The following is an 11,261-nucleotide window of genomic DNA, read 5'->3' on the forward strand; positions in this document are numbered from 1 at the left end:
CTCAATCTACATTGTAACAAATTGTAGAACAATATTCCTTCATCGAGATTGGGAGCCCACAGACAACCCTTCCTCCAAAATTGATCTAGCACGCGAGCCCACATGCAACCCTTCCTCCAAAAACGAGTGAATTGATTGGATCTGCTGATTATGGTTTTGCATCTTCTGTTGTTGGATATTGCTTGGTTGTTGAGGTTGGTTTGATTGCTTATATGTATGGACATACATTGAGGGAGAGAGGCCAGGTTCATTAGGGACATTTTACCAGCTATAAGGCAAGGAAGGGTAAGTGAGATTTAGAGATAGCACCTTTGGTAAGCGATCAAGAAGTAAGGAAAGATAAGAAGGAAGCTTGGCATATTGAGCCAAAAACGAGAGTCAAACAAGTTCAACAACAATCGAACTTGTGAGCTTGAACAAGTCCGACAACAATTGAACTTATGATCTCATTGTGAGTTTGTAGGCAACCATGCTATTGCAAGAACAATTCCTCCAGAAAAGTAAACAAAATTCTAAAGTAAACAAAAGTCAAACATGATTCCTCTGGAAAACTGATGGGCCTCTAAATTAGACATAAATTAAGGCCCATGCCTCTAATTTAAAACACAAATTAAGGCCTATGACCATCCTTCAGCACATTAAACCTCTCTTTTTGCATTAGATAATTTATTTTTAACTTTAATATATTCATTAGGAAGGTTTATGAATAATTGAATATTTGTGCCTAATATTATTTATTTTTGTGGAATATTATGAGAATATTGGGAAGATTATAAAGAGTTAGAGGAGGAGATAATTTAGGGACTTGTTCCCTACTACTAGAGGATCAATAATAAATAATAATTCAATAAGATATTATGGAATTATGGCACAAATTGTGGAACTCCAATGATTGAGAAAATCTAGGAATGTGTTCCACTAATCAAGGGAGCAGATACATTAATCAAGGAATTTCGGTGGGGAAAGATTTTGCCATTCATGGGGAATGATTCTTAATCATTTTGCACAAGTACCAATTCAAATTTTCCTCCAAGGAATTATTGAGAAAATCCAGGAATGTGTTCTCTACCATTTAATGCAAATTCCTAGTATTGGGGACTAGATCCACTAATCAAGGGATTTTGGTGGGGAAAGCTTCCTCCATTCATGGGGAATGATTCCTAATCATTTTTTATAAGTACCAAGTCGAATTTTCCTATAGATGGGGATTTTCATTAGTGTTATTATGTAGATATCTTGTATTTTTGTATCTCCATTGTATTTTCTTGCAGGGATGTAATTCCATTAATGAAAATAATGAAGATTGGTGTCATGTTCAGCTTCTAAACCTTGTTCTCCTCCATAGGTCTCTAAGTTTCCTTGGGCTTGGATATTCCAGGAACCTCAGAGCCCTTTTGTGTCATTTTCATTTCTTCTTTTCATTGCTTATTCACATGCATCTCTAGTTTTTATGTCTTTATATTTCTACAGTTAGGATTAATAATTTCTTGTTGTAGGATTGAGTCAAATGGTTGATATAAGTTCTTTTGCAGGATCACAAGCATTATTTCATCCATGGAAAATCTTTGGAAGTTCATATAAATCATTGATCTGTTTGGATTAGTCTTCTTATTCCCAAATCTAGATTGATGGACCTCCTTTTTGGCAAAGAAGAGTAAATTTCTGCTATTTTTTAGAGCATGCTAATGAGATTCAATTGACTTGATTCCACTTGCATTAGATCAAAAAGAATTCTACTTCATAACAAAAACTACCCCATTTAATTTTCACTTGATTTGGTTAGACATTTTTTAGATTTACTAGCTCACTAGTTCTCGAATTTCTAGATTTTCAACTAGTAATGTTTTTTATGTTTTTTTGCATGGGTTAACATAGGTATTTTTGAGTGATTCCACTTGGAGTAGGGACCTAAGACATTCTAGGTAATACAAAAAATTTTCCCATCCAATTTAGATTTGATTTTCTTGGACATTCGATGAATTATAGTAAGTCTGTGCATCCTGTAGGAAATCAGGGGATCCTATAGGAAATTACTATAGCATCTTGTAGGAAAGCTTGTTTTGAGGATGAATTGAGGAAAAAGCCTCTAGGAAGTCCCTACTTGTCTCCCAAACCTTCTTACCATTCACGATCATCTCCAAGCTACATACCACATCACCAAAAGAGATTAGCTTTCACATTCTAACATGAAAAAAGATAAAAAGAAAAACAAATTTATTTTATTCATTTACATGCAAAGCAATAGAAGGTTTGATGGTTTTAATCTGCATGTTTAGGACGTAGGATTGTATACATGTTAACTTAGCATTCTTTTGAAGAAAATATTCTTAGGAGTTAGTTAGAAAATGGCGTGTTTTAGAATTTGATTCCATTCTCTTTCCTTGTACTCTCTTTCTTGCAATAGGTTAAGGTTCAATTTCGAGCATTTCATTTTAAGAAATTAGTTTAGGATTTGACTTCACTACATGTACTCCATTACATCATGTCAGCAAAGGAAAGACACATTATATGTTTCACATATAGTGCGGATACCTCTTAAGTTTGTGTGAACCCCGGGTTGTTAATTAAAGTCAGTAGCCTTGGGAGTTGTAGCATTCTTGTTGCGATACCAAGGCTCATCATTTTTTGGCACCGTTGTCGGAGATGTGTCAAAGTATGCATTGTTTTCTTCACTAGTTGATTCCTTTCTTTTTAATTTTTGCAAAAACAAAAAAAAAATATCTTCATTAGGCATATTTAATTTCAAAAGTAGAGAATTGCATTACATTATAGTTTTCATTCAATCATAAAAACATAAACAAATTTCTCCAACACCAACCCACCCCCCCATTTGATCACATGGTGTAGTAAGAGCAATATCACCATTCACTTTTGTAGGTAGAAGATGAAGATGGTGAAGAATGTAGAAGAAATTGATGGCAATGCTGACAATGAGGAAGATCCAATCGGATTTCCCATTCAAGATATTGATGGAGCTGTGAAAATGAAGAACATGCCTCCATCTTTTCTTCCATAATTTCATGGTATAAGGTCAAAGGATCCGGAAACCTTTCTCTTTGAATTTGAGATTGTTTTTAGATCTTATGGTTACTTATTAAAAACTCAAAAATTGAGATTGTTTCCGACAACATTGAAGGATAGAGCTCTTAAATGGTTCATGATTTTAGGGAGTAATTCAATCAGATCATGGAATGATATGCAAAAGATATTCCTAGAAAAATATAAAGATCACAATCTTAAAGAACAAATCTTTAGAATAAATCAGAGAGAATATGAGAGCCTTGAGGATCTAATAAAGAGGTTCATGTACAATGTTAAGAGGGGAAAACTACATCATTTAGGATCTGACACACTATAAACCCTCTTACTTAGAACAATTAAGGATGAGTGGATTGATCTCCTTAATCTCATGAGTAGAGGTGATGTATATCAATTATCATTTAAGGAAATTTGTGAAACATGCAAACACATATCAAAAGGAAAAGCAAGGGTAGGTAAATTAGCATCAAGATCGGTAAGTAAAGCTAAACTTGGAAATTTGTTTGATAACTTTAAGAAAGAAATTCTTAGCAATCTAACCAAAGAAGTAGAAATGTTAAGAATAAAAAATGAGCAAAAATAAGATGTTTTTGTTGTCCATGCAGAATCACATAATATTAAATGTTGCTCCTCATTACCAACATTGAAGGAAGTTCACTAGGAGGACAATGGAGCAAGTCAATTTCCAATGCAACAATGTTATGTAGCTCCAAGAGGACCATGGCAGTCTATTCAACCTGATATGATGCAAGAGCCTAACTCACAATTTCAATCTTATAAACATCCACCTCAAAGTAATTGGAACACACCTTTTCATTGGCAACATTGACCATCTCAACCCCAAAACCAATCTTGGCAACAAGGTTGGCAAGGAAATTGGGGGAGCCATCCAAAATATCCTCGATATATTCCTCAATATCCTCCATACCGAACTCCATGTTATCTTTACCACTCACCTCCACCACAACCACAACTCCATCCACATCCATCTCAAATTTACACTCCCCCTCAACTACATGTACCACCATTTCCAAACCCACACATTGAACTAGCTCAGCCCACTTACAATGTTGAGGTACAACACTTCTAAACATCTCCTCTTGAGCTCAATGGTATTCACCATAGCTCAGGAAGAGTATTGCAAAAAAGATATTCTCTTGATATCATTGAAGGACCATTTCCAGAAGAAGAAGATGCAAATGAAAAGACCACAGAAGCATGGGCTGCAATTGATGAAGAACAAACATCAAAATCAGAGATTGAGAAATATCCCTCATGGTTACCATGAAATCCTCAATGTATTCAAGAGAACAATAAAAAAAAGAGGAATATTTGCAGGTCATTGTAGAAGAAGACATGAAGAATGATCCAGATCAGCAAAAGGACCAGGGACATCACAACTAGATTGAAATATGGGTCCAGACAGTGACGAAGTTGCAACATCACTCTCTTCCTCAACTATGCTTGATCCTTTCAAATTTAAATCCTTTGGTCTCTGAAATCCAGGTACATGTCAAAAAATAGATTTCAAGCCTACACATCATTGTGACTGTCATCTTGATGTTCACATGGCTCTGTTGGAAGTATTCTTATACTTGAAAGTCATTTTTCTTTTCAAGTAGGGTAGGGTCGAAAAAAATTGAAAAAAAAAAAAAAGAAAAAAAAATCTCAGGTGAAAACCTCCATGGAAGCGCCTCAGATTGGCTCATTGATTGAAAACCTTCATGAGGCGATCAATGGGTTGAAAAGAAGAAAAGAGGAAAAAAGAAAAGATCCTAGGTGGAAACCTCCTTTGAGGCGCCTAGGCAGACCTACTAGTTGAAAACCTCCTTGAGGCAACTAGTAGGCCTAGAAGAAAAAAAAAACGAAAAAATAAAAAATATTTGCTTCATATATCTCTCTGATGAGTGCATGTACTCTCCAACATCTACAAGAAACAAAAACAAGTTGTCACCAAAGAAAGGAAAATTAGTCAAGCCTAGTCAAAAGAAGTCAAATCTTGACTTTCTCCTCCTTTGCTCAAATGATCCAAGAAGGCCAAGGCCATGTCAATCCATCACCCTAATCTATTTCCACCATCCACCCATCATTCTGAAGCTTCTACCTTTCAATTTTCTTGTTGTCCTAAAAAACTACAGGATGTTTTGTTTTACTACAGGATACAAAAATACATAGAGCAGAAATTTGTTTTTGCCATAACCTGAAAACCATGCATCCATTTGCCAAGATATTTTAGGGGGGATGCATATGGATGATGGTAACATGCTCAAGCAGTTTCAACAAATTTTAGTGCATGGTTTCCAAGAAATTAGCCTCCATCACCTTCAACCATTTTTGTATTTTCTCAATATCTGTTCATCCATTTAAAAAGATGCTTCATGAGGAGATGCATATGGATGATGGTAACATGCTCAATCAATTTCAACATATTCCAGTGCACAATTTCCAAGAAATAGGTTTCCATCACCTTCAGCCATTTTTAGTTTTCCTCAAAATCTGTGCATCCATTGACCAAATTTTTCTATGGGGTGGTGCATAATGGTGATGGAAACATGGTCAAAAAGTTTCAGCTCAAACCAATCTACTATTTGGGAGATATGGACAAAAATTTGTTGTCCTATAAACCTACAGGATACAAAAAAACACCTACAGGATTGGCAGTGAGCAGTTTTAAAGGAGATCTAGAGGTCAAAGAAGCTCCTCCAGATCTTAGAAGCAACATCAAGATCATCAGCATCACCATCCAACACATGTACATCAACATCAACTCAGTAGCAGCATGCATGTCTCTCAAACAACCATCAGGTAGGTACAAGAAGGGAATATTCTTGATCTCTTCTCTTGAGCATATTATAGTTAAAAATTTGTTGTCAATGTATGAGAGATGAGGTTTTATAAGCTAAGGATGGGTCAACAGTCTCAGCCGCCTTCAACTAGTTGATTGCGGCTCACTCCTTCACTCATGCGATGTTGAAAAGTCAAATTATGAAGGGTGGTTATTTCAAGGAATGAGGATAGTAGTTAAAAGAAGAGATTTTTGAAAAGGCCAAGTCACCACAGCACTCCAAACCCTCCATCCACTTCATATTCACTATATATTCATCATTCATCGATCCCATTTCATTCTTGAGAAAAAAAAAGAGCATCCTCTCCATTTTCACAAACCTACACTACTCCCTTTGAGCCCCAGTATCATTTTCCAACCCCTCTTCATCATTTCATTTCACTCCCATATAGTTAGAAGACTCTAAAGGAAGAAGGAATGACTACTACAGGAAGGTAGAATGCTGCTAAAAGAAGGAAGAAAGGAAAAAAGTGTGCTAAAACCCAAAATGACATTGCGTAAGAGAAACCTAATCAAAACAAAGAACTCCAAGGCCATTAGGCAATCATCTAGGCCACCAAAGAGAAGAATAAGACAACAAAAATAAATAAGGCATTCACCATCACAATAGAACTCAAACTGCAATGATGAAAAGAGGTGTTCCAAGAGGTCTCCAATCTCTTTCTATCTTTTGTCCAGGACCTAAAAATGGGAGAAATGCATGGTAGTAAAGTTGAGGGCCTGCCCTAACCTCAGTCTATCATTTATGATCAAAACTGGTTTCCTATAGTTTTAACAGGGTTTCCTATAGGTTTCCTATAGTTTTGATATGAATTACTACAAGATGTCCTAGTTCTCATCTAAAGGCAGTTTGAAGGTTTTAGAGGCGTCTAAACAGTGGAACAAGGTAGCATATGGTTGATAAGGGTGTGGAAGACCTTGTAAAACTAAAAAAAATTCAAGAACTCATCTTGAATAAGGGAAATAAAGCAAGCTAATGATCTCAAAAAACAATAATTTTTCTTTTAACAAACATGTTTTTAGGCTTGTCCTTGTAGAGCTTACAACCAAGATTATTAATGCACAAGAGAGAGGCCACTAGGGCCATGGATGAGGCACAATGAGATCACCAAGTTGCTCATAGGATGAGAAACACTTTCAGCAAGGGGGTATGATGGGTTTCTAAATTAGACATAAATTAAGGCCCATGCCTCTAATTTAAAACATAAATTAAGGCCTATGACCACCCTTCAACACATTAAACCTCTCTTTTTGCATTAGATAATTTATTTTTAACTTTAATATATTCATTAGGAAGGTTTATGAATAATTTAATATTTGTACCTGATATTATTTATTTTTGTGGAATATTATGAGAATATTGGGCAGATTATGAAGAGTTGGAGGAGGAGATAATTTAGGGACTTGTTCCCTACTACTAGAGGATCAATAATAAATAATAATTCAACAATATATTATGGAATTATGGCACAAATTGTGGAACTCCAATGATTAAGAATGTTGGCTACTTGGGGCCTGACCTAGGTTCAACAGTGAGTTTAGCCAAGCAAATCCCTGTACTACCGGCCCTTTCAGCAACAATCCGCGGAGCGCAAACAAAGGTCTCACTCAAGGTAGTATGGGAGGGTGTTGGTACCAGGTTTCTGCACCCTAGGGGTGTCTTGATGTGGGAGATCAATTCCCAATCCAAGCTTCACGCTCACTGGATTACGCGTACTCAACATTTTTTGGTGTTCTATGGAACCGCACAGCTTCAACTATAGTGCGATCAATATTAATTACCCAGTTCTTCCTTATTTAGGGTTTGTTCATTAATTACTAAGAAGATTCTCAATTATAAGCATACATATAAGTGCGCATAGATAAATAAATAGGTATTATCAATACATAACATTCAATTGCAGATCTATGAACCAGATGCACAATATAAAAACCCAACTGATCTTTATCAATAATACTTCAAAGGCCGTACAAACTCGACTCCTTCCTACGCACTCAGCTACAGAGGTATGCGCACTCAGCTACAGACTCTACTAGGTCTCTGCACACTCAGTTGCAAAGCCTCTACCCTTAACTACAACCCAATACACTTCAGATCCACTACTACAGTCTAACCATGCTTTCACATCTATCTATTATTTTCCAAAAGATTTAAGACTACCTTTTACACTTAGAGCTTCTCTCTATTTATACAATCCCATGGTCCACGAACCATGGGTAGGCCAACACACTCTAGATTAAATTTACATTATTTTAGGGTGGACAACCCTAGACACTTATGCTCTGCGCCCGCATTTCGCGGGGTCTTTACATTACATGGGCCAGAACTCAGGCTTTAAGCCCCAAAAACTCACTATCGGGGCTCCGCTGCCCAACAAGCCCCCAACACAATCATCGTGACTCGTCCCGAGTCACTCGATTGGTGTAGTGATCTTCGCGTGAAGTCCATCTAGAGGGTCGCGTGTAACCTAGGTATCTGTAGCACACTATTCTACTGTCCACTGTATCTGTTGGATCCGAATCTCCGAATTCTGAGAAGCAGGGTCGCCTTCCTGTCCAACTGTAGAAAGTGCCTACATTTCTGCAAGTTTCCCTTCAATGGTAGTAGTAATGATGAATGCTTCGTCGATCAATGGTTGTATGCATTCCTTGAGCACTGCTTTGTCTCGACGTGCAGCGTCTAATTGATCCTCCAGCGCCCTTGCCTACTACAATCGGGTGAGTCGTTGAGTAAGGGCTACCATCTGTATGGTATCCTAGACACTATTGTACTCTCGATGTACCTCATGCATCTTGGCCTCTCCTGTAGGTGCGTCAGCATGGTAAGTGCTTGCTCTAGCAGCCCGGTGCAATCTTATGTTGCCTAGCCAATCTATTCTAGCCCTTTTTGGATAGCACAATTAGGCTGCTCTATAACTTTGGGGGGTGTGGTGAGATATGCCTTCAACCACAGCTCAGCGATCTATAGGTTAAGCTCCAACTGAACCTTCGTTGCCTCCTCTTGGGCCTTACGGAATCTAGCCGCTATTTGGTGAAGCTTTTCTACCGCTAGGAGTTCCATCAGCACAGCCAATTCCGGTACACTACTGCAGGCCTCCTCCATGGCCTGTTCCAATCCCTGGGTCTGCACAACTAGGTTGTCGCACTATAGACTGAGCTGTTCAAAAGTTCCCTTTTTCTCGGTTAAGACTTGGAGGGCGTGGCCCTCCCTAGCGCAGAGCTCTATGGTTACCCCATCCAGTAGCTAGAATAGGGTTTCCCAAGGAAGAGCTGCCAAATTCAACCCCCAGCCCTTCATCTGACTTTCCGTGGCCCTGTCGCCCGCGACTGCTACTAAGACTGTGCCTTCTAGTAATACAACTATGTTTGTTGTGCCGATGTGCACCATATGATCGGCTTCTGATGTATTTGCCACACTGTGTGGTTGCATTATTCCTGTGGGTCGCACCTGTAATGCCTACAACTGCACTTTGAGCGCCCCCAACAAAGTTTTCTAGTCTGCTATTAATTCCTCAAAGGCATCCTTTGTCTCTGATACCTTTGTCTTTTTCCACGACGCTGACTTCTCCTGGATGTGTAGCCTCTTGAGTTGAGTCGGTGCAGGGCCTGTGCGTTCCTCTGTCGAATCATCCCCCTATATGTCTTGCCCTGTGGACATTTCCTGGCCTTCTTCAGGCTCTTTGATTGGCACAGTTGTGGGCTCTACTGTCTACGCTACTGCTTCTACCTCAACCACCTTCAACTGCGTGGCCATCTCCTATTCCTTGCACCATTTTTCACTTAGCCGCGCGATGCATAGCTTGGCTTTCTTATGTTGCTGCTCGGTGATCTTTTCCATTGTAGCCAAGTCTAGGGCGCACCACTCCAGAGGCCATGACTCCATCACTGCAAAGATCATAGCGTCCATTTTTATGAATGGTAGCCTTACCCATGTGCGTGTGGGATCCTTGCGTGCTCAGATATGCAGGTTACGCATATCCACCTTGAATTTTGTCACGCTTTGCAAACTGTTATGCACTATAGGGGATAAGCACGGCTCGTGGTCGATCCATGTTCATATGCTCGCCTCTACGAACACCCAAAACACCTTTATATTGTGATTCCTCGTCGCGTCTTTCATTGCCCATAGTGAGGTGTACCTCACAGCTTCGGGTAGGTCACCCTCAACTACGGGAAATTCGTTGTGCTTCAGCAACTCTCCTACAACCAACAGGATGGATAAGAGAAACCACACATAGTGGAAGGTCTTACCCTACTCCTAGGCCTCTCTACAGTTTGTCAAAAATTCGTTGCAAAGGAACCATGCCCAGATGAACTGGACCCCCTCTGTGCACTATTTTTCCAATGCAATTACAGACGTTGGCACTTCGTCTACACGTCATTTTCTCATGAATTTTCCGGCTAGAAGTTGGGTGGCTATGGACACCCTCCGGTCCTTGATGATTTCTATTTCATACCCTCTCTTCTTCTTCTCAAACTTATATTTTGCCTTCATAGTTTCTGCAAGAGCCAAGTTGTTGCTCTTTCCTGCTATGGCTGTGGGGTCGTTGCCTTGGATAGGTAGTCAGGAAATCCTGTGAATTAGGTCAGACGTGATGGGAATTGGCTCCTCCAGCTATAGATAACCATCATGTACCAGACACAGCAGTTGTCGTGTGACAAAGATTGTGATGGGTGTGCAGTGATAGTGGGGTATCCATCATAGATGGAGTAACCCAACCCTTTATACTCTGCGTAGCCATTTTTGTTTCAGTAATTTTTTTGCGGCCAACTGTGGGAACTTCTCACCATCCGCGAGGTCCCAGTCTTCGAACTTCATATTAGGTATCCATCTCAACGGTGGACCTTCAAACCTCATGTCATCAGGAAGGAGAGGGGTCTGGAGCGCACTCTTCGTGGCCTCCAAGTCCTTTGGTATCTTGGCTTTCCCTTTCCACAAGGGGATGTAGGGGGTAACTTTATCATCGAAGGAACTTCAAATACATTCTCCGCCTCGTCGTCCTGTGCTTCAATTTGGGTGATCAGGGATTGCAGGTTCTCCTCCTCCTCCTCCACTTCAAGGGTGACGGCTTTGCCCTTTTCTGCGATGGACAATTTACTAAACCATGGGTTCCATGGTGATACCCTGATTGGCCCCATTGTTTGCTTTTCTTTCTATGGTCATGGCATGCGTGGTGACTTTGGAACCTCTGGTGTAGTTTCGGCCTCTCTAGGCTCCTCCTGGATCATACGGGGCTCTTGGGAAACTTCCACGAATCTCACTTTGGTTCTCGCAGTTGTCATCTACACTAAATCCATTCGGTCGCGTACTCAAAGGTGGAAAGAGTGCTTAGTGCTCAATGCTCTATACTGGCTCAATCTTAAACAACCAAGTATT

The sequence above is a fragment of the Pinus tabuliformis genome, chromosome 1_1, assembly GCF_031772625.1.
Source record: "Pinus tabuliformis cultivar Carrire ecotype Pingquan chromosome 1_1, CPIR1, whole genome shotgun sequence".
Lineage (NCBI taxonomy): Eukaryota > Viridiplantae > Streptophyta > Pinopsida > Pinales > Pinaceae > Pinus > Pinus tabuliformis.